The sequence below is a fragment of the Leucoraja erinacea genome, chromosome 26 (assembly GCF_028641065.1).
Source record: "Leucoraja erinacea ecotype New England chromosome 26, Leri_hhj_1, whole genome shotgun sequence".
In the NCBI taxonomy this organism is placed as follows: domain Eukaryota; kingdom Metazoa; phylum Chordata; class Chondrichthyes; order Rajiformes; family Rajidae; genus Leucoraja; species Leucoraja erinaceus.
The window spans coordinates 20315986-20340551 of record NC_073402.1 but is presented as its reverse complement, the minus strand read 5'-3'; positions in this window follow the sequence as shown (position 1 = coordinate 20340551).

The following is a 24566-nucleotide window of genomic DNA, read 5'->3' as shown; positions in this document are numbered from 1 at the left end:
TGGATTTCCTTAACCTGAAATTCAAGCTAGCAACCTGGGGTGTTATGATGTCTCATTCACTTCCCTTTGAATTCAATTTTAACTTGTATCTCTGGGTAAAGGAGGGCAATGGGCAGTGGCGGACTGTCAGCTTGCCCAATGGCATGTGGAAGTGGGCCCCCTGATGAAGTGGGCCCCTATATCAAGTGGGCCCCCTTTGTCTCCTGGCAACCAATATTTTTAGACCCAGTCCGCCACTGGCAATGGGAGCAACCTGGGAGTCTTTCTTTAAATATTCAAGATTCAAGATTCAATTTAATGGTCATATCTACCAATTAAGGTACAGTGAAATTTGAGTTACCAGACAGCCATACTAAGTAAAAAAGCAAAAATACACACAGCACATAACATAATGTTTAACATAAACATCCACCACAGTGGAATCAACATTCCTCATTGTGATAGAAGGCAATAAAGTCCAGTCATCTTCCTCCTTTGTTCACCCATGGTTGGGGTCTTTGAACGGGGCTGACGGTCTGCTGCTCAAGCCCTCTCGTCGGGATCATTGAAACTCTGGGGTCGGGACGAATCGGGACACTCCGCGGCATGGAGCTCTCGAGCCGGCCGCTTCTTACCGGAGACCGCTGCTTCACAGTGTTAAAGGAGCTCCAACACTGGCGATCCTCGGCAAAAGATCCGAGGTTCCGCGATGGTAAGTCCGCGCCGCACCCGTGGCTTGAAGCTCCGGGCCGGTCTCCAGAAAAGGCCGCACCACTCCACGTTGTAGGCCGCGGGGGGGGGGGGGGGGGGGGACAGAGATGCGACATGGAGGAAAATCGCATCTCCGTCGAGGTAAGTGACAGGAAAAAGTTTCCCCCGATCCCCCCCCCCACATAAAACATATCAAGAGACATTAAAACAAACATTCAAGACATACTTAATAAAAACAGAGAAGAGACGAGACAGACTGCTGGTGAGGTGGCCATTACGGGCGCCACCCTGTGGTGATATGGACTCCAGCTACACTTTCTCCGTTCATCCGTTACTTTAGCACATGTCTGAGGTGGGAACTCACTGATTTTTCACACCATGTCAGCTGAGTTGGAAGGGGAGTTGGATCTAGAGCATAATACAGAGCCAGAACTGGAAGAGGACAGCAAAATCAATCATCCTTGCAATTTTTCTTGTTACTGTTACATTGGGCTCAAGGGAAATCTGGAACCGTATATATCCAAAACACAAAGTGCTGGAGGAACTCAGCGGATGTCTTCTTTCTTTAGGGAATGGGGGTTCCCCTCTCCCATCATAGATGAGGCCCTCACTCGTGTCTCCTCGATACTCCTAGTCCTTAACTTCCACCCCATCAGCTGTCCCATACAATATATAATCCCATGAAATTTTAGCCAACTCCAACGAGATCCCACCACCAGCCACATTTTCCCATTTCCACCCCTTTCTGTCTTCCACGGAGACCGATCCCTCCACATAGATGGTTAACTCATCCCTTCCCACCCCAACCACTCCCTCCCCAGGTACCTTCCCCTGCAACCGCAGAAGATGCAACACCTGTCCCTATACCTCCTCCCTCGACTCTGTCCAGGGACCCCCCAACAGTCCTTTCAGGTTAGGTGGAGTTTCACTTGCACCTCCTCCAACCTCATCTACTGAATCCGTTGTTCAAGATGTTCAAGGGCATCTTACCTAAGTTTTTGAATAATAGGAATCTTCAGGCTGCATTTGCATCAAGAACAATAACTACTGAACATTGATACAGCACCATTCATGTAGTAAGCTCTCTCAGCGTAGAGGAAAGAACCGGGATAATATTTTAGTCTGGGAAGGAAGGGCATAGAGGAAAGAGGAAATTCTTTTATTTTCCTTTTTTTTCTACTCCAAGGTCTTGTTACAAATAGATTTGTTACCTCTGAATAAAATATTGTCCTAGCAACAGCCTCACAGGAACTCATTAGTTTGCGTCTCCTTCATTTTTTAGCGGCTTGATGACGTTTGTAACCGGCAATTGCTTCCACATGTATCAAAGATTCAATTCACCACAAAAAGTCCCAACCTTCATCTTGTCCAGGAACATGATTCAGATTCAATGACCCTACAAGTACAATCGCTAGACACTATTGTATGCATCATATAGATGAGAGGGTGGGTATTTTCAATCCCTTATGGGCCTGTCCCACTTAGGTGATTTTTTGAGCGACTACAGCCGACTGCCGCAAAATTTTCAACATGTTGAAAGATTTTCGGCAACATTATCGAATATTTTTGCTGTCGGAGGTTGTCATAGGTGCTGTCGTAGGTTGTCGCCAGGTGTCGTTGATGAATTCCTAGTCCCTAAAGTGTCGCCTAAGTGGGACAGGCCCATTAATGTTTTAATAAGAGGCATTTTTAATAAATTTTGGTTTCTTAATATGATCACTTACATTAAGGTTTAGGACAATAATTAATTGGACACACACTGCCTCCATCCTAATATTAAAAGAACTAGATGCAGATGTTCTGTGAAGGAAGGAGGTTACTTCCTAATATCTGACTGTGCTTTTGGCCACGCTAACTCTAGTTTTGTTTAGTTTAGAGATACAGCGCGGAAACAGTTCTTTCGGCTCACTGAGTCCGCACCGACCAGCGATTCCCGCACACTAACACTATCCAACACAAAATAGGGATAATTTACAATTTTACCAAGCCAATTAGCCTACAAACCAATACGTCTTTGGAGTGTGGGAGGAAACCAAAGCTCCCAGAGAAAATCTCATGGGGAGAACGTACAAACTACGTCCAGTCAGCACCAATAGTCAGGATCGAACCCGGGTCTCCGGCACTGTAAAGTACCAGCTTTACCACTGTTCCACTGTGTCATAGTTGTGTTCATTCAGAACAGGGGCCAATAAATTTCTCGGCATTAAGGGAATCAAGGGGATATGGGGACATTGCTGGAAAATGGCATTGAGACAGAAGATAAGCCATGATCAAACATGGTCGAAGGGCTGTGTGGCTTACTCTGAGTCTCATTTTGTGTCCACATTTTTTTATAGATGTATAAAGAAATCAGCGATTGATTATTATGAAATCTGTGGCCAATTATCATCTAGGAATCGAAAAGAACTGTCATATTTTCATATTGGAATTTAAAGTCGTAACAAAATTCACATCGAGAAATGTGACATTACGAAAAGTGGTCGAATTTTCAGAACCTGCCAAAGGTTAACAACACGTTCATGGGGACAGCAGGGAATAAATGAGCAGCTTTGTAAGTACCGAATGGCTACTGGGATATGCAGTCCAGAATGATACTAGGGAATGAACAGCAGTTCCTTGGTTTTAGTGCATGTGTTTTTAATGGAGTTGTAATTTCCTATCCATTACTTTGCGAAACGCCCCCTCTCCATTGCACAACATGTCCTCGATTTATGAGCATCACAATCTGCGTAAACCGTCAATTTTGATCTTATTTTTGCCACATGAACAATATTCTAAATGTTTAATTTTACCACCATATGTGGAGTTTGAGCCACACCCTAGGTAGAGATGGGTGAAGGGTTAGTAAACTGCTGAATGGATGAAACTTTTTTTTTTGCAGCAGCAGGGATGATAAAGAATGTTTAAAAAAGAGATCATAAACAAGCACAATTTGGCGTGCATTCAATTAGATTAACCCTTAGAAAGGCATCAGATACGAACATAAATATCTCCACATCTTCATGGGCTGATTCATTTTATGAGAGGGATAAATATGTACTTGTATCATTAAATAACTAAAGAACAAAATTAATAAGAATTGAAAATATTTCTCTTTCCACTCCAGTTTTATTAATGTAATTAAACGTTAATCTAACTTGCTAGGCTATTATTCTTTATTTTCTGTTATGTTGTTACATCTTTCTTCTTCTCATCTTGTATTTTTTGTGTTGAAAGTTACCTTTCCAAAAAATTCAGAGTTTCCATTCTTTGGACAAAATTTAGTGGTCATGTTGAAACAAAGCTATTCTGTGAATAAGACCATAAGACATAAGATCAGAATTAGGTCATTTGGCCTGTTGATTCTACTCCACCATTCAGTCATGGCTGATCAATTTTTCCCTCTCAACTCCACTATCCAGCTTTCTCCACATAACCTTTGACGCCCTCACTAATCAGGAATCTATCAATCTCGGCTTTAAAAATACCCAATAATTTGGCCTCCACAGCCGTCTGTTGCAATGAATCACGCAAAAATGGGTCCTGAGCCGAAACATTGCCTGCCCATTCCCTCCACAGATGCTGCTTGACCCTTTAGATCTTGGAGAGGTACAGCGTGGAAGCAGGTGGTACGGCCCACTGAGTCCATGCCAACACATCACCATCCTACACATTAGAGAGAATTCACACTTTCATCCAAAGCCAATTAACCTACAAACCTGTACGTCTTTGGAGTGTGGGAGGAAACCAGAGTGCGCAGACCAAACCCACAGAGACATTGGGAGAACGTGCAAAATCCGTACAGCCAGCATCTATAGTCAGGATTCAATTCCGGTTTCTGGCGCTTTAAGGCAGCAACTCTACCGCTGCTCCACTGTGCCAACCAGATGAGTTCCTTCAGCATTTTTCAGCACAGGTATTTGCACCACATTGCCTATTCCTTTCTTGATATCATTAGATATGCCATTCTTCTAAGCTGCTTCTTTAAATTATTTTTATACAAATCTCCCCAAATTCTGAAAATAATGTTTTTTTATTTACCAATAATGGTAGCAGCTGCAAAGCAGGGTCTAAAGTGTTCTGTTTCTTATTGTGAATTAATAGTAAGATTAAACGAGAACTTACCAGTTTGAAGTTTGATCTGTATTTTATGAGGAGTTACGATGAGGGATTACGTGAAGAACCCTGCCAGGACGCATGCGTGTCATTCTTCAAAGCAGCGGTGTGAAATCACAGACAACTGTAGTGATTAGAGAAGAGATACCAGTTAAGTATATGATCAAGGGTGGGAGCGGAGGGCACGTAATCCCTCATCGTAACTCCTCATAAAATACAGATCAAACTTCAAACTGGTAAGTTCTCGTTTAATCTTACTATTTTACTTCGGAGTCACGTGAGTGACTACGTGAAGATTTTAAAGCTCTGTGATTTCATGCCGTGGAAACGAGTCCATGCATCACGTCTGCCTTGACTGTAGGAGGAATAGTGTTAACATAATTCGGACATGAATTCGATATTGAAATCATAAAATTTATTAACACAAATTATGACCCTTTTATGGGTTTGAATTAATTTACAGAACTTAAAATTTTTTCTGCAAATGTTCCAGGTTTCATTACTGGTTTATTGTAAAATAATTGGAATGTTCGTTCCCCTGACCATCCTGCTGCTTCGAGGACTTGGTCCATGGGCACATCCAATTGTATTGCTGCCGATGTAGCTGCAGCCCTGGTGGAATGAGATTAAAAAATGTTAGTATCCACCCCAGCCTGTGTAAGCACCTGTTTCAGCCATCTGGAGATGGTCTGGACCGTCACTCTTTTGTGAGGTTGCTTGTGGCTGATCAGAAGTCCCTTCTCATTGCCTCTTAGGATTTTAGTTTTCTCTATGTATAATGACAGGTGTCTAACTATAGAGAGACGGTCATCTGTAGGGTATGACCTAAATAGTATATTGAGGCCTGCTGATCCCTGTCTGTTCTGCTTTACTAGCTCGTAGATGTGGAACGTAATATTGTCAGGTGAGGAAGTCATGTTGTCCAGTCTGAGTTTATGCAGTGACTGTACCCTCTGTGCCGTGACTAATGCCATTAACATGACTGTTTTTAAAGTCAGTCTGTGTAGAGACAGAGCTGATGCTGGAGACCAGTTCCTGAGTGTCTTTAGGACAATGCTTACATCCCAAATTTGGGAGTACCTGGTTTTTGGGGGATTAGTATTAAAAATTCCCCTCATGAGCTTTGTTACCAGTGGGTGAGTCCCTACAGAGTAACGCTCTGTCCCTTGCCATAGGTAAGTCGACAGGGCACTTCTGGCGCTGTTGATGGCACTGTAACTGAGCCCCTCATCATAGTGGAGGCCTGCCAGATATTCCAGAACAGACGGGATGTTCATGTTTCTGTTGGTGATGTTGTTTTTATGGCAGTACATTTCCCACTTCCTGATATAGACCAGATATTGTTTTTTAGTCGATTGTCTTTGGGCCGCCGAGATCATGTTCGCTGTTCAGTCCATTAGTCCCAGTTGTAGAAGTGGTGTTTTTAAACTCTACAAATTAATAGGTTCAAATATTTATGGCATGGGTGGCTATCCCCTGTTACGGGATGTAGCAATAAGTCTGGTCTATGTGGGATGGTAATACATGGTTCTAACACCATGTTTTGTACCACTGGGAACCATGGTTGTGTAGGCCAATCGGGTACTACCAAAATACCAGACGCAGAGTCTTGTTGTATTTTCCTTAATACCCGACTGATGAGGCAGAAAGGAGGGAATGCGTAAATAAACAATTTCCCCCAATGCAGCGAAAATGCATCTGTCGCTGCTGCCCCAGGGTCTGGTTCCCATGAAACATAGTTTGGTATCTGGTTGTTTAGTCTGGATGCGAATAGATCGATATCTGGTGTTCCATATTTTGCTGTAATATCAGCAAATACTATTTTGTTCAACATCCATTCGGTGTTTTCATTAAATTTGCGTGACCTGGTGTCTGCCACTAAATTTAGTCTCCCTGGTAGGTAAGTGGCTGATATCCAAATATCTCTTTGGATGCACCATTGCCAAATTGAGTTAGCCAGATTGTCACATGATATCGATTTGTTTCCACCCATGTGGTTAATGTATGCTACCACGGTGGTATTGTCTATTTGTAGTCAAACATGCTGGTGATATGACCCAGTACAATATGACTTTAGGCCATGGAATGCACCCAACATTTCCAAGTAGTTTATGCCCAGTGTGAGTAAGAAAGATGCCTCCTGTGCAGTCCATCTCCCTCCACAGCTGGTGATGGTATTGGTGGCTCCCCACCCAAGTGCACTGGCATCAGATTGTAGTACCATGGAAGGGTTACTGACAATGATTGGGTTTGAACAAAGCCAAATGTTGTCTATCCACCATATTAGTTCCGTTTTGGCTTGGATTGGTAGTCTCATAGGTCTGTCAAAGTGACCTGCATTAATTTTGAGCGCTTGTATTTTTGCTCTCTGTAAGTTTTGGTAATGTAAAGGTCCAAATTGTGTGGCTGGGAAAGCAGCCACTATTTTACCAATTACTTTTGCTACCAATCTGATGGATGGTTTTCTGATGTCAATGAGGTTATTGCAAGCCTCTATTAAATCTCTAGCCTTTCCCTTAGGTAGTGTCACCGTCATGTGAACTGAGTCAATGGTGAACCCCAAATAGTCCATAGTGGTGGACGGCGTTAGTTTAGATTTAACTGGATGGATGATAAATCCCAGTTTTTCAAATAGCTGTTTTGTGGCTGTTACAGTCTGTATGGCCAATTCCAAAGTTTTGCCCACAATGAGTATGTCATCTAAATATGCCATAACCATGTGTTTACGTTTCCGTAGAAATGCTAGGGCTGGTTTTAAAATTTTTGTGAACAGCCTGGGGGCTGATGATAGCCCATTTGGCAGTGCTTTATACTGCCAGGGTTGTCCCATCCAGTTGAATTTTAAGTAACATCTGTGGTCACCTCATATAGGCACTGTATAGTAAGCATCTTTTAAATCGATGCTGGCCATGAAGTAACCTTTGGAAATTAATTGTTTAGCAGTAACAAAGGTTTCCATTTTAAAGTGAATATATTGTACAAATGTATTCAATTTTGTTAGATCGATGATGATGCGACAACCACCATCTTTTTTGATTTTGGTAAAAATATTGGACACGAATTCTAATGGTTCGTGTTGTGTTATCTCAATTACACCTTTTATGTAGAGCCGCTCCAGTTCAGCTTGTGCCTCTGATTTTTCTTTATCAGAGAGCACGAACACTCGGTTCGGTATATGTTGAACTGGAGGGCTGTACTTGTGTATAAACTCTATTGTATATCCTTGGATACTGCTTAAGATGTAAGTATCGGTTGTTAATATGCTCCATGCATTCAAAAACCAGTGTAGTCTCCCCCCAACCTCCATGCTCTCCATATTTTTTAGGGAACCAGACCCACCTACCTCCATTGTTACCAGTGGCAGGTTTACTTCTTTTTGTAGTTTTTCCGCTGTTGTTGTTGCGCTGGTGCCTGGTTTTTCGGTTTGGTTGGCGTTGGGGTTCCCCGCATCTTCCAAGAAGGCCAGCCTGGGCCATGGCCTAAAAATGACTCATGTTTGAAATACCGTGCCTTCGAGCTTTCACCAGTTCTGCTGGTGGGTGCGTAGGGGATGCTGTCTTTGGCTGTAGTGGGTTTTTGTTGGTGTTCCTTTTATTAATCCCAAGGTTTTGGCTTCCTCATCGAGCTCTTTTACCTGCTTTGATAGGTTGCCTCCGAACAAGAGTATGGGTGGTTTCGTGGTCCCAGGTTTGCACAGTCCCGCGAACTTTGGGTTCAGTGTGGGTTGAATGGCACTTTTCCTGATGTTATTTATTTCATGCTGGGTGTTGCAGAATAGTGCCAGTGCATCTTTTTGATCTGGGACATGTCCCTGTCGTCCACTGTACGGGCAAATGCTGTTATCCCTGCGGTCAGTACTTTCAGTACTTTTTGCAATTTTACATCCATACTCCTGACTCCTGTTCCAATGTGTTTCCATATACAGTTGTTAACTATTGGAACGTTCAGAGATATGCAATTGCCCGGTGCCATGTGTCTTCCTGTGGTGTCCAGTACAGCCTGCTCTTGTAACTGGTTTAGAGACATGTAGTCTATACTGGCAGAAAGCTTTGGCTCCAGAATTTGTCCAGTCTGTTCCGGCTGTATAAAATTGGCCACCATGTCCAGTAAGTTCTCTTTTTCCTGCACCCCATGCACACTTGTCTTTTCTTCTGCGGACCCCTCTTCCAGGCAGCCCAGCACTGACCCGCAGTGCTCCCCTCCGATGAGGTAGAAGCACTGTGCAGCCCTTGAAAAGGTACTGCGGTGGGTTTACCATAGGGCCCACTGTGACCCGACTCCATATCCCGGAGTCTGTCACGTTGGAGCAAATGCTCCATACACCGCTCCATTCGGGTCCAGCGCTCTCGGTCGCTGGCCGCCAGCGGTGGTTCAAAGTCGGACTCCTCTGAGTCCACGACCTTGTTAGTTTTGTGTCTAGCCTTGCCGCCCGGCCGCGTGAATTTGGCTGGTGCGGAGGCGACATCGGGCAAAGCTGATCCCACTACGGGTGATTCAAGTGCCATTAGCTGCTGTTGCTGGCTTCCCGCTACTCCGTGGTCCTCCCTCACCAGCTTTGTCGCAGCCCTTGTCTTCCTTGTTTTCTCCATTTTCCTACCTGTAGTTGGAAATGGGAACAAAAAAGACCGCAGAGTAAACTCTTACCTGCAATTAGCGGCTTTTAAACTGCCGACGCGGGGGAACGTCCTTCCACCGCGTCTGACGTTTCGCAATGCGTGTAGCGATATGGCACGTATCCCTCCTGGCGGGGTTTTTCACGTAGTCACTCACGTGACTCCGAAGTAAAATTTAGCAAAGTTCCTGTTCTCTGAATGTGGTTTCCACAGCACCTTGGTTTTGTAGGTAATTTTCCTGCGTTGATCAGCACAGAGTTAGAAGCCACAATCATTAGCGAGGTTTGATGGTTCATCGCTGTTTGAAATCCATAATGTGTGCGTTAGTGGAAGTTGTATTTCATTTGAAGGCTTAACTTATCGTTGGCAGTTATTTACCTTGGCGGATTTTGCAAAAGTGCTGTTTTTATAACCCAATGCATCAATGCATATACATGCAGAGTTACACCAGAGGTAACGCACACGTGGGCACAAGATGATTTAATCCAATATCACTGTAGTGTGAACCATATGGTACAATGTTTTGTTAGATGTAATGCAGGGTACAATATCACTGCAGTTTATGCAACAAGCATGTCTTATCTTTTATTGTCATTTCTGAGAGGCACTGTAAAAGATTTGAAACCAAATAGCCCATCACTCCTTTGAATCATACTGAATCCTTAACACATCAGCACAACTCAACCTGTTGATAGATGTGAATAAACTGCTTGAAGTGCTCTTTCTCTAATGTCTAGGTCTTGATATTTTCCTGTGTTGTAACATGCTGCTAGCTATACACTATTTTGCATCTGTTGATAATTATACCCTTTCGTACGTCAAGGCGGTGAGACATTAACTGCAATCAACCACATTCCTGGTTCTGTGATCACACTGCAGAAGCAGAAGACATCTAATGTTTCAGTGGGAAGGAGAAACCTCCAGAAAAGGGGAAGGGCAGTTTTACACCCCTTGTTCTCACAGTCTGCTTCCTCCTTAAATGCATGCATTAATGTTACATTCAGTTTACATTGTCTGGAATCTTTACATAAGAGCTCAATCGTTAAAGGAAGAAGAGTTAAAGTGGTCGTGGGGCAAAAATGCCATTTATTATAGTTTGAAAACTATTCCAGTCTGAAGAAGGGTCTCGACCCCGAACGTCACCTATTCTTTTTCTCCAGAGATGCTGGCCGACCCGCTGAGTTTAGTTTAATTCAATTTAGAGTTACAGTACAGAAACAGGCCCTTTGGCCCATCAAGTCTGCACTGACCAACGATCCCCACACATTAACGCTATCCCAGACACACTAGGGACAATTTACACTTATACCAAGCCAACTAACTGACAAACCTCTACGTCCTTGGAGTGTGGGAGGAAACCGAAGATCTCGGAGAAAACCCACGGGGTCACGAAGAGAATATACAAACTCCGTCTGCAAGCGCTTTAAGGCAGCAGCTCTACCGTGAGCCACCGTGACACCCTTTACTTACACCAGCTTTTGTGTCTACCTTCCGTGTAAACCAGCATCTGCAGTTCCTTCCTACACTTTGTATAGTTGTTGTTCAGTTGTTTCCATTTTGTGTTTTCTGGTTGAGATTCGCCAGGTGTACACAAACCTGTATGTCTTTGGGACGTGTGGGAGGAAACTGGAGCACTCGGAGAAAACCCACGCAGTCACAGGGAGAAGGTACAATCTCCGTACAGACAGCATCCATAGTCAGTATCGAACACGGGTCTATGGTGCTGTAAGGCAGCAGCTCTAACACTACATCACAGTGCTGCTCTTGTTCTCTCCTTGCTTAAAAACCCTTAAAAGTTGTTTATCTCTAAATCTTCCCAACCGGATGAAAGGACATAAAATATTAGTTGGCAGGTATTTCATCCTGGTCAGTAATTCCTCAAATACAAAATATATCACGTCTCTGAAATTTCATTCGATTAACATTGATTGATGAAATTATATTTTGGAAGCAGGTGCAAGATTTTGGAGTTCATAATCATTTTAAAAAACACTTGCTAAATAGCTATAACAAGAATGGATCGACTGGGCTTATGTTCACAAGAATTTAGAAGGATGAGAGGGTATCTTATAGAAACATACACAATTCTTAAGGGATTGGACAGGCTAGATGCAGGAAAAAAATTCCCGAAGTTGGGGGAGTCCAGAACTAGGGGTCATAGTGTAAGAATAAGTGGTATGCCATTTAGGACTGAGATGAGGAAAAACATTTTCACCCAGAGAGTTGTGAATCTGTGGAATTCTCTGCCATAGAAGGCAGTGGAGGACAATTCACTGGATGTTTTCAAGAGAGAGTTAGATATAGCTCTTAGGGCTAACGGAATCAAGGGGTATGGGGAGAAAGCAGGAACGGGGTACTGATTTTGGATGGTTAGCCATGATCATATTGAATGGCGGTGCTGGCTAGAAAGGCCGAATGGCCTACTCCTGCACCTATTTTCTCAAGAGTATCAAGAGTATCAAGAGTATCAAGAGTATATTTAATTGTCATTTGGACCCCTGGAGGTCCAAATGAAATGCCGTTTTCTGCAGCCATACATTACACACAAATAGACCCCAGACACAACATAATTACATTTTACATAAACATCCATCACATAGCTGTGATGGAAGGCCAAATAAACTTATCTCTCCACTGCACTCTCTCCCCCCCGATGTCAGAGTCAAAGTCAAAGCCCCCGGCTGGCGATGGCGATTGTCCCGCGGCCATTAAAGCCACGCCGGGTGGTGCGAGGTCGCACACCGGGTCTTGATGTTGGAGCCCCCGGCGTGCGCTCGCAAAGTCCCGCATTCCAGCCGCGCGGGGCAGTGGTGTCAGGCCCCGCTCCAGGAGCTCTTCGACCCCGCAACTCGGGCGGGAGAAGTCGCCGTTGCAGGAGCCCCGAAAAGCGGTCTCCCTCCAGGGAGCCGCGGGCTCCCGGTGCCGCCGTCCGCAGACCCGCAGCAGCAGCCTCCGACTCAGCAGCAGCAGCAGCAGCGGCAGCGGCAACGCTCCTCCACCGCTCCACCCGCTCCGGTCTCGGCCAGCTCCGCGACGGTGAGGTGAGTCGGCACCTGAGTCCCCGGCTTCTTCCTGTTGGAGGCCGCTCCTCGTTGCGGCCCCAACGACAGCTGAGACCCGACGAGAAAAGGTCGGGTCTCCAGTGCAGGGAGAGATTCAAAAGTTTTCCCCCCCACCCACACCCCCCAACATAAAATAACAAAAACTACATAAAAACACAGACAAAAAATAATAAAAACGCGGACAGGCTGCAGAGGCCGCTGCTGACCAGAGTCGCGCCGCCTACCGCCTATCTATGTTTCTAATTAAGGAAAGTAGGGCCACAGCACACAAATGTATGCATTGAAAACTAGCAATTCCTAAAGGAGATGAATGTAACATTTTCAGTTGGAAGTGAGTCAGTGCTTAAAGAATTCCCTCCGTGGCTGTTACTGCAGTGTGATGGGAAAGACTGGTGTGAAGATGGATCAAGATACGGATGAGGGCAGGAACATGGAACTCTGCAGCACACTCAGCACTCTTCTCATGATGCATAGGTCCATGTCTCTAGTGTGCTCATTGATGTAAGCTTATCATTGGGCTTATCTTTATCATTTATCTTGGTTGTGAACTGCAAAATGTGAGGGTGGCGGATGCTGAGTGCAGAGCATCAATGAGCGGTGGAGAAAGTGTAGCTGATGTCTTTTTCTCAAAGTTTGGGCAAAGTCTCCTCGGTTTTTTGTGTCCATGCTGAAGGTCAAACAACGTTCCCACAGCCCCACTTCAGGGAATGTGAAACACGCTAGGACGTCATTACTTGAGCAACCAAAGCTGGGTGAATAGCTTATGTGCTGCAACAAATTGTTCCGAGAAAGAGTCTGGGCAAATTTCCCAGTGATTGGGAAATTAATCTGGAACTGGTCACTATTGCAATGTAATGATTTCTAAAAAGCCTTTGCACATATATTTAAAAAAACAGGTATAGCCAGATCAATTGCCACTACAATACAAGGTTTAGCAGGAGTGAATGAATGAATGGAATAAATCGCAACAATTTTCTTCCCACAGATGCTGCCTGACTCACTGAACATCCACAGTAATTTCTGTTTTTTGTTCGGGTTCTCATTATACGCGGCAATTTTGCTGGTGAAAGACAATTCACTGGACTTTTCTGCACATAATGCACAGTCTAAACACATCATTTTATGATCTCCACCCATTTGTATTTACATTTTTCATAATACATGGGGCTAACAAGCCGATGCAATCAAGAGGTACAGTAATTGTGGAGTGGGATGCATGAAGCAATTATTCACGAGTGTTTATGCACAGGTTCTGACCCTCCAGATTGCCTTGATTTTCCAAGACAATTCGACAGCTGCCAAGGACCTCTTAGCAATTGTTAACAGAGACATTTAAAAGCTGTTAAAATTGATTCTAGCAATTATAACAATATATAAGATTGAAGTTTCTTAAAATTAACAAATCAATGTTGACCACATTAAAATACTATCCAAATAATTTAAATCATTAATATAAAGTAAAATAATTAAAACTTCTTGATACACTTACCTTTTTCCACAGATTGGAAATTCTATTCATATAAATATTTAGGCCACAGACAAAGTGCTGGAAAATGGGATTAGTATAGTTAGATATTGGTGATTGACTTGGCTTTGGAGGGCCAATGCTGTGTAATATGGCTTTGTGGCTATATAGACTCCATTACCTGGTGTATTTAATTTAGTTTAGAGATACAGCATGGAAACTGGCCTTTCGGCCCACTTGAGTCCGCGCTGATCATCGATCACCCGTTTACATTAGTTCTCTCCCATTTTCCCATCCACTACCTACATACGAGGGGCCATTTGCACAGGCCCTAACCTACAAACGTGCACATCTCTGAAACCAGTGTACCTGGAGGAAACCAACACAGTCACAAGGAGAACATGCAAACTCCACATGACAGCAACCCAGGTCAGCAACAGACCCGGTTCTCTGGCACTATGATGCAGCAGCTCTCGTGGCTGTGCCATTGTGCTGCAGCAGATATAAATGAGTGAGAATGGTAACATTTCCTGGCATCTGATCTTCAGGGTATTTCAGATGTGCATGTTTAGCGGTGCAAGTGGGACAGCACAGGGATGCAGCAGTAGAGCTGCTGACTTTCAGCACCAGAGGCCCGTGTTCGATCCTGGCTACGTATGCTGTCTGCACAGAGTTTGTACTTTCTCCCTGTGACCGCATGGGTTGTTTTTTTCAGGTTTCCTCCCACACTCCAAAGATGTACAGGTTTGTAGGTTTATTGGCTTCTGTAAATGTAACTTGTCCCTGGTGAGTTAGATAGTGCTAGTGTATGGGATGATCACGGTCCGCATGGACTCGGTGGGCCGAAGGACCTGTTTCCACACTGTATCTCTAACATCGCTATTCTAAAGTAAAGTGCAGATGTCTTGGACATTCTCAGATGCAACCAGCTGATAGCTGACAGTTCCCCATGGAACTGCAACCTATAAGGCAGCAAAATGTAACCTAGTAAATAGTCTTGTAGATAATGCATAAATCCCTGATAATTAATGTACAAATGGAAATAGCCATCCTCCTCCTGAGCTGTTCTATTACATTATTGCATAGATTAATATCAATTTTATCCACCCACTGTTTTCCATTCCACATAACACTAGTCCCTGTCTTCTGCCTCTGATTAATAACTAACCCAACTAACAAGACTATCTATGATTTGTTTTTATACTGATCTAAATCTCACTGTGTTTTGCCATCAGATCCACCAATAATTTGCTGGTGCTCAGCAGCTTAACTGACTGATTCATAGAGTCTCATACATCATGGAAACAGGCCCTTCGGCCCAACTTGCCGATGCCGACCAACATGCCCCATCTACACTCGTCCCACCTGCCTGCGTTTGGTTGATATCTCTCTAAACCTATCCTATCCGTGTACCTGCCCAAATGATTCGTAAACGTTGTAATAGTACCTGCATCAACAACTTCTTCCAGCAGCACGTTCCATATACCTACCACCCTTTGTGTAAAAGAATTGCCCCTCAGGTTCCTTTTAAATCTTTTCCCCCTCACCTTAAACCTATGTCCGCTGGTTCTTGATTCCGCGACTCTGCGTAAAAGACTCTGTGCATTTACGATATCTATTCCTCTCAAATCCTCTGTGCAGTTACTTTATAATTTCCTCTGAAATGTGCATTTACCCTTTAAATCCAGATTTTCATGCATGTTCCTTGGGAGAGATGATGTTTCATCTATCACTATGCTCTGTTGTGGGTTTCTATGTGGGGTCCAACAGTGGGTGGCAGTCTGTTGAGAATTTTCCATCATGATGCCAAGAATTTCTTCTCATATCTTGCTCCAGATCCCACTTCCAATAGACTGCACTGTAGACTTCTTCAGACTTGGTGTTGCTGCAGAGTGAGCGGAGGGCTCTATGTTCAGAGTGGGTGAGGTTAGAGTTGGTAAAGGGGCTGTCCCACTGCGGCGACCTAATCCGCGAGTTAAGAAGAGTGTCTTCGACCTTCAAGCTCGAGAGCACTCGCCTGGAAAACCTCGAGCTGGATCAACCGTCAGCGTTGAAACCGCGAGCTGGATCGACTGACCGTACACACACATTCACAAACACATCGCAAAGGTAGGGGCCAGGGAAAGCGGGGGAGCACTGTTTGAAATTCAGACCCGCGATGAAGAGGAAGGTAAACGATGGCTGCACAGTGTACGGTAAGTCCTTTGCGGGGGGGGGGGGGGGGGGGGGGGGGGGAGAAGGGGAGAGAAGGGGAGAGAAGGGGAGAGAAGGGGAGAGAAGGGGAGAGAAGGGGAGAGAAGGGGAGAGAAGTGGAGAGAAGAGAGAGAGAAGGGGAGAGAAGTGGAGAGAAGGGGGGTAGAAGGAGTGGAGACACTTATAATAAAGTTTAATGGTAGAAGGAGTGGAGAAGTATAATAACGTTTAGTGGGCATTTTGCCTGCCGGTCGGTTTTCCTTGGTCCTGAAAATTCCAATGAGCCAATCAAAATGCCTGGTCAGCGAAGGAGATTGCCTATGGCTGCCCTCGACTGCCTGTAACTAAATAGCGACCCCACTCCACTGCACTACGAGTTAAAAAGAACCATGCCGACCAAATTTTACTCACGGAAAATCTTCAACATGCTGAAAATTTTTCTATGACCTAGCTGAGGCTGCGAGTATTCGGGAACGTCCCACAAACATGAAGGAGAGTTCCAGTGACCTCATAGGACCTCCTAGGACCACGTGTCGACCATGCTGCGAGTTTGAGTCGAGGGCAGACTTGTCTAAACTCGCAGATTAGGCGCCGCAGTGGGACAGCCCCTTTACGGGGAGTGGGAAAGTCGAGGCGAATGATGTCACAAGTGTCTGAAGAAGGGTCTCAACCCAAAACATCACTCATTCCTTCTCTCCAGAGATGATGCCTGTCCCGCTGAGTTACTCCTGCTTTTTGAGTCTATCTTCCCCTTTTCTCTAGCTATTGTACTTGAGTTTGGGTTGATCGTACAGTATAATGATTTGATCGGACTTCATGCAAAACAAAGCTTTTGACTATACCTCAGGAAGAGTGACAATAATAAAGGTAAAGCTAAACCTAAACTTAAACCTATTCAGGGGCCTACTGAATTCAAGATCGATCCTGGGCTGGAGGTTGAGGGGGAAAGGGGAAGATCAGATATTTGATTTTGTTATAGTTCAATATTTCAATGTTATTCAATTTTAATTTAATTTAATTTTCATTGTTTTAAATGTCTTTTGAATGTCAGAGCATGTCCATTCTCCGCTTGTGACTTCAAAGATAGTAAGTGGAAGCAAGATTGGGCTCCATATCCAGTGTGGATAATGTGGTCAGCAACTGTGGCCAGTGATTCGATGCAGATGATTTTGAACATCATCCAGTCCCCAGATTAGTGTTGGGGGACCTTATCAAAAACCTTCCAAAAACCTAACTAAACGGCATGCATATCCATTTCCTTATTCACCAGACTGGTGGACACTTGTAGAAATACGATTAGATGAATCAGACACAATCTACCCTTTAGAAATATTTGCTGACTTGTCCAAGTGTTGAATTAGGGTAAATTCCAAAAGCTTCCCAGCACCGGATAACACATCTGTAGTTGGTTGGTTTCTTCCTGATTCCATTCAATATATTTGCAATGTTATGAGGTAAAGGATTAACTCTTCGAATCTAGGTAGATTTGGAATATCATTTATAATGGATCTAAAATGGCACACAGTATTTTCTAGGGAGCATGGAAAATAGGGCCCTGATGAATTTCAAGGAAGGATATGAAATTGGATCTGTTAAATGACAAGGGTGTGGAAACCCAGTGTTTTTCAAAGGAGTACAGGAAGTTGATCCCAGCAAGTTTAGAGGAAGCATCAGCAAACAGAATCTGATGAGTTGAAAGTATCTGGTGTAGCAAATAGAACCCAGTTCAACAACAGGGAGACAAGCCCTTCAGCCCAACTTGTACACGCCGAGCAATTTGCCCAACTGAGTTACACCCATTAAACTTCAACTCTTTGGCAGAACATCAATCCTATCCCTAATTATCCCTATATACATCGTTAGTTACAACATGAGGCATGGCCATTGAATGCTCATCTTCCAGATTACTAACCTGTGTTTGCACAATTCTTGACTAGTTTATCCATGTCTCCAGGCTGCACATTAGCTAACTTTGTCTTTAGGAAAATGCTTCAGACAAATGTTGTAATAGTTGGCATACAGAGGTGCAGATGTGTTGGAATTTCAAACATTATATAAATACAGCTGTTGGATTATAACAACAAAATGAGTAGGTTTATTTTTGATCCTCGCGATGAGCATATTATAAACCTGGGGATTAATCACCTCAGCTAAACGTGTCCCGATGATGGAAATATAAAATCATTGTTTCCATCCCACGCTGCCTCTAACAGTGGGTTCCTTTCACATTGGAAATGCTGCATTCACATTGAAGAGTGAATGAGAGAAAAGCTCAACAATGGTGGCAACTAACACAACTTTCAAGCAATTGGTTCTTGCAGCTAAATATTTCCATGGCAGAAGTATGGCAGTAAAATGCATACAAAGCTCTCAAGGATTAATGCTTCATTCAAGTCGGGTAGAGAGTCAGAAGCCTTTTCCCCAGAGTGGAAATGTCAAAGACTAGAGAGCATAGTTTTAGGGTGGAAGAGGGAAAGTTCAAAAGAGATGGTCAATGGTGCTTTATTGTCACGTGCGCATGCACAGTGACATTACTTTTTTACATACAGTAGTTCAGTAAAGTATTGCCATGCCTAAGCACAAAGCCCGAATAGCAAAGTGTACAGAAATAGTCCACTGAGACCGCAGGCAAGAGACGCCAGGTTTTGGCACCATTTTCAAAGTTCAGTCCGCGCTCGGGGTCTTATGCACAGCACCTGATCCAGGCAAACCCCAGGCTGCTGCAGGGCCTTCAGCCGTCGCCTTCCCTTGGATGTCTGGATCGTCCAGTGAACCACGTCCCTCTCCACTCCCATCCACTTTGTACCACAGGGGCACCTCCCCCACAGCAGACCCCGAGGGTGCAGAGCAAAACATTTCCACAGAGGGTGGTGGGTGCCTGGAACACGCTGCCAGGGATGGTGGTGGAGGCAGATATGATAGTGGAGTTTAAGAAGCTTTTAGATAGGCACATGGAGATGCAGAGAACTGAATTAGGCAAGTGACATTATTTGTCTTGCCTTCATAATCGGCACAGACATTGTGGGCCCGCTTTAGTGCTGCACATTTCTGTGTTCTACGTTCTAAATTGATGATGTGACAGCAAAACAAAACATATTCACATGTAAGTGATGTGAATGCAATGAGTGTACCTTTACTAAATAATTGCAACTTTTTTTACAACTTAGGTGAAACAAGGTTTTTAAAATAAATTTCCAATGGTGAGTAAATGTGCATGAATATGGAAAAGTGCAATAACTGTACAATAAGGGCAGCTTCTGCAGTATATTTACAAGACTTGGAAAGATTTGAAGCATGGTATAATTGCCATTCCATTGATAGAATGAACTAAAACACACTGTCTTGATAAATTACACTACACAAAGGATCAATTGTAAGAGTAATGAGAAAATCTATAATGGGTTAAACATAGTCTCTGTGGGGTAATAATTTAGATGCCAAGTACCTGTAAACAGGTGGCTACATATAAGCGGCTGGTTATAGTCCTTGCTTGTTTTTGATTCATTGATTGAATTGATTGAAAGATACACCATGGAAACAGGCCCTTTGGCCCGCTGAGACCACCCTGGCCATTGATCACCCGTTCACACAAGCTTCATATTATCCCACTTTTGTATCTACTCCTAGTGACCAACTGACCTACAAATCCGCTCGTGTTTGGGGTGTGGGAGGAAACCAAGGCACCTGAAGGCAACCCACAAATGTGAAAATCCCACGCAGCCAGAATCCGAGGTCAGGATCGAACCTGTGTCTCTGGCACTGTAAGGCAGCAGCTCCACCAGCTGTGTTACTGTGCTGCCAAATTTTGAATTCTTCTGACAGCCAAAAAAACTGAACATCAACCAGCAACCAGTGAAATATCAAAGGCCCAGCCTAAAATGTTACTGTAAGGTTTTTGAATCTTCTACTTAAAAATAATGAAAAGACAGCCATCTTTCCCAGTACATTTATTGCCAAATGAAACTATATGACGTGGTCTTAAAACCGATACTCAAATAAACTCTACTTAATAATTGTAGTGTAGAACATAATATTGATTCTTTTGGAATCAAAGAGTGGGGATAATAGAAAGTTATTCTGATTGATGGAGTGCTATAACATCATCTATGATGGAAACTCAACTGCTCACTGCATGTAGTACTTAGATTATGGGATTGAAGCTGCATATCTGACTATGCTAGCAACACATACACCGATAACATTGTAAGTAGTCTAGTTCGAAGCATAAAATTCCAAAGATATTGATAAGAATGGACAAAAATACAGCAAATGGATTTCAGTGTAGGCAAATGGATGATTATCCACATTGTAACTCAAAAATGTCGAACAGAAAACTTTGTAAAGGGCCTGTCCCAGTTTCACGACTTAATTCAAAACCTCTGCCGAGTTTAAAGGACCTAAAAAACCATCAAAGACCGCGGTAATCTATGAACTCCTACGACCTTCCACGACTATGGTCACAAACTCCTACGACTCCTACGAGTATGTCTACGAATTCCCATGACTATTTCGATGCCCTCCTTATGAATGAAAAGTTGCAATTTCTTTCATCCCGACCATTTTTTTACTCGTGGACATTTTTTATCGGACTGGAAAAAATGTCCCAACTTACCTGATGCCACGAGTACCTACGGCTGGCATAACGAGCCACTACGATATATCTATGAACTCCGACGGACTCGTTACGAACATTCTGCGAGTTTGAATCAAGGGGAAAACTCGGGAGAATTTGTGAATAACTCGTGAAAGTGGGACGGGCCCTTTAATTGTTAAAAGTTAGAAGCAGTGGGAGTGAGGTGATTCATTGTTTCATGTAAATGATCATTAAGAACTCATTGACTCATACAGAAAAATGATCAAAAGGACAAATGGAATGCTGCCCTTGATATTCCATAGAACTACAGTGGAAGCTGTTTTTAAATATTCCATATCCTGATTAAATCAAAGCTGGAAAAGTACTTTGACTAGTTCTGGACATCGTGCCTTGGGAAAGATCTGTTGGTCTGGGTGAAAATACAGCATAAATTAATCAGAATTATACCAGACCTCCAAAGCTTCAATTACAATGTGAGATAACACAAAGTGATGTGACTTGGAATATTAAGAGCTGATTTTTTTAAAAGATATAATTGAAAACAGATGGGGTTGATGGAGAGAAATCATGCCCAGTGGATGGAGAAAAGGCAAAAGAAAAATGATTTGGGACTTCCATCAGTGATATTAAGAAGCTGGATTCTACAACGAGATAAAGGAAAAAGAAGAATGTGCCATTCAGCCCATCATTCCTGCTTTAGTATTCAATATTATAATGACTGATAAGGAATGGGGCAATTGTTATTAAATTGTTAGTCTGTGCGTTGCATTCTGGTCAAAAATTAGTCAAATGTTGACATCTCCTTACGGTTCAAAAGATCTACTAGTTGAAAGGAATGATGATCAAGCTACTAGTTGCTTGAGAGTTTTGCCTTCAATATTTTTTGTTACTTCCTGCCTTCAACAGCCTGTCTGCTTTCAAAATTAATGATATCCTCCAAGACTGTTCAAAACACTTAAAGCTCCCCTATTGCAAAAACAGCTAAACACCTGGTATGAGTTTGAACTGGTTACCTTGTGCTGGCAAGGCGAAAGGCAAGCTGTACTGAATTTTGCAATGAGGCACTCTCTCCCTAATTTGAATAGGTTACTTAAAGTCATAAAGGGGAAGTCTGTGCTGGTGATAGAACAGGGGGTGAAATTCTCTCAACAGTAAAGCATCAGGAAAGAACATCCCTTGATTCTGGAGTTGCTATTTCAAGCAGGTGCCCCAAAGAAGGGTGAGTGTGTGTGTAAGACATTCTCCTACTGATCATACTGATGGGAGCGAGATCCATTATTTATATCTAAATTAGTCTGACCAAAACTGAAAATCATTAGTTGGCATTAGGATTCATGTAATGGTACGTATAATTCTCAGCTCTACAGGCATTCCTTGCAGATCTGATCATTCTGGGTACAAAGCAAAAAATACTGAAGTCCTTTGTAATGCTGGGAGATATCATGTAAAGCTGTGTACATAAAGCTTCCGTTGCATTAAACCTTTCAGATGGCACGCCTTCTTGGAGCTGAACTTGGCAGCCAAGAACGCACAAACAAAAACGGAAAGAAAATGTTGGAAATGCTTGGCAGGTCAGGCTGCATCAGTGAAGGGAGAAGCAGAGGTATTGCTTGAAGCCAAAGATCTTTCAACAGAACAGTGAAAACCTGTGACAGGTTAATGTTCCGCATCGATGAATATTAACTCTGTTTTTCTTTCTGCCAAGACAGATGCAGATTACAGATGCTGAATAAACGAGTGGTATGGTGGTATTACAGTATAACTGCTGGACTTACATTGCCAGTGATCCTGGGTCAATCCTGCCTACAGGTGCTGTCTGTATGGAGTTTGTACGTTCTCCCCATGACTTGCATGGGTTTTTCCCGGGAGCTCCAGTTTCCTCCCACACTCCGAAGACGTAGAGGTTTGCAGGTTAATTGGCTTGGTATAAATGTAAATTGTTCCTAGTGTGTGTAGGACAGCATTAATGTGTGGAGATTGTTGGTTGGCGTAGACTCAGTGGGCCGAAGGGCCTGTTTCCACGCTGCATCTTTAAATTAAACTAAACTAAATGTTTAAATGAACAGCCCAACAAGCCAACAATCATGGGCCATTGCTTAGTAGGATGTATTACAAGGATCTGGTTGCATAACATTCCCAATTGTTCCGTTACGAATATATACATTATTCACAAATTTTGCAGGTACGTACTCCAGCATTTCCATGTTCACAGAGGATTCCATTTACAACAAGATTCACAGTACACCAGTGTGATATCCATTTATTTTTCACATGAGTGCTGACAAAGGGTCTTTGATCTGAAATGTCAACTATTTTTCTTTCCACAGATGCTGCCTGACTTGCTGACTGTTTCCTGTATTTTCTGTTTTTATTTTAATGATTTGCACCTCATTCCGGACCTTCAAGGCAAATGAAAATGGGATGAGATGAATGATAGTCTCATTCCCAGCACAGTTGCACAACACTAAGTCTGACTGTGCATGAGGCATCTAACGTCTCCCAGCATCTTTCAAACAAGGTCTGGATGTTTGTTTGAACATTTTGCTGATGAGGCGTCCTGCCAAAAGATTCAAAAGCTTGGAACCTTTTGTCTCCTTCTTCTGGGATGAACTGGGATCGGGAGAGTGGCACCTTATGTCAGTTGTGGGAAAGAACCTGGTCATCGGGTGGATAGTGCTCTCAATGTTGTTGTGTGTTGCCATTATAGCCAGCTTCTGCACTGCAGCAGTTTAGCCGAGGCCATCTGGAGATCAGAAATAGATCATATCTGGAATTTCACACTGTAAAAATCTCGAAGATGGAGAAGAACTGTATCCAATATGGCCATCATCTTGATTGATCCATTTATGTATGGGTGCATCAAGGCACGTGCAGAACCTGGATAAACAATGTTAAGTGTCACTCTGTACTGACTTCTATCTGTTCATTCCTATTTAAAGCGTGAAGCCTATTTTAGATGCCTCCAACCATTCTGACAAAATCTAACAAATACTAAATATCCTGACACAAATAACTAAATCCTGTAGTAAATTGCAGTGAAATGTACATGCCAACTTCTACCACTTATAGGAACTTACCTCTGGGAGCCAGGTCTCAGTAATTCCAGATGACCAATTTGGATGGACACGGGGAATTTTGAGGGATGTCCCATAACCAAGTTCCGAATATCCAACATTTGGCCAGATTGAAAAATTGAATCCATTTAGCAGAATATATGTGTTTGCATTAGTTAGAACTTAAGATTTAGATCTTCCTTTTTTGAAAAGTTGACAACCCGTGCAAGTGTGGGAGATCTAGACAAATAGGTGCCATATCAATGTATCTCAGCTAAAGATGAGAGAACCTAAAACAGGAACAGTGGTGAGATATAGTGGTATTTGGTGAACTTGTGTCTTGAAGCCGCCATTTCCTCCCACCATCCCCATCACCACTTTGGTCCTACAACATCCCACTATATTATTTATGAATGATTCAAATTCACCTCTCAAGTCCAGGACCTCTACTACCCAAGTAGGGCAAAGGCGTTGGGTGCATGGGAACACCACCACCTGCAGGTTCCTCTCTAAATAACGCACCATCTTGACTTGGAAATACATTGCTGCTCCTTCATCATCATCATTCGTCTTAATCTTGAAACTCATTATAGAAGAACATTAAAAGAATAGTTCCACCAGATGTGTTCCAGTAGTTCAAGAAGATGGCTCACCATCAGCTTCTCAGAGGATGTTGCAGATGGACAATAAATGCTGGACAGGTACATGGATAGGAAAGGTTTAGACGAATATGAGCCAAATGCAGGCAGGTAGGACTATAGAAGATGGGGCATCTTGGTCAGCGTGGGCAAGTAGGGCTGA